Source organism: Ananas comosus, unplaced genomic scaffold (genome assembly GCF_001540865.1).
Source record: "Ananas comosus cultivar F153 unplaced genomic scaffold, ASM154086v1, whole genome shotgun sequence".
NCBI classification, from domain to species: Eukaryota; Viridiplantae; Streptophyta; class Magnoliopsida; order Poales; family Bromeliaceae; genus Ananas; species Ananas comosus.
Genome location: NW_017891653.1, coordinates 1,089 through 1,563, shown reverse-complemented (window position 1 = coordinate 1,563; position 475 = coordinate 1,089).

The window sequence follows — 475 nt, the reverse complement described above, 5'->3', positions numbered from 1 at the left end:
CACTTTTGAAATATATGATCCTTGTCACTTTTGAAATGGAATTATTAGTGAAGGATTATGAGAAACAACTTGGGGACGGATTATGAGTATAATCCTTGTCACTTTTGAAATGTGTTCAAAGTTTTCACTGTTCCTAATATCATCCTCTATTTTTTTAATGTGGGTCTTGCCGGCCTACATTTTTCATGCTGATTCGGGCTAGGGGCTGGCCCGGTCCGGTCCAGTTTTAAATTCGGGCCGGGCCGTGGCGGGCCGGAGCTACCAACTCTTTGGCCCAGCATGGCCCGGAAGGCTTGGGCCGTGCTCCGAACAGGCCCCTAAAGAATTTTATTTTTTTATTTATTTAAAAAATATATAAAATTTAAAATATAACAAATATTTTTTATTTAATAATTTAAAATTTATAAAAATAATTGTAATATATAAATATTTAAATTTTTAATATATATATATATATATAAATTTAAATTGTTAT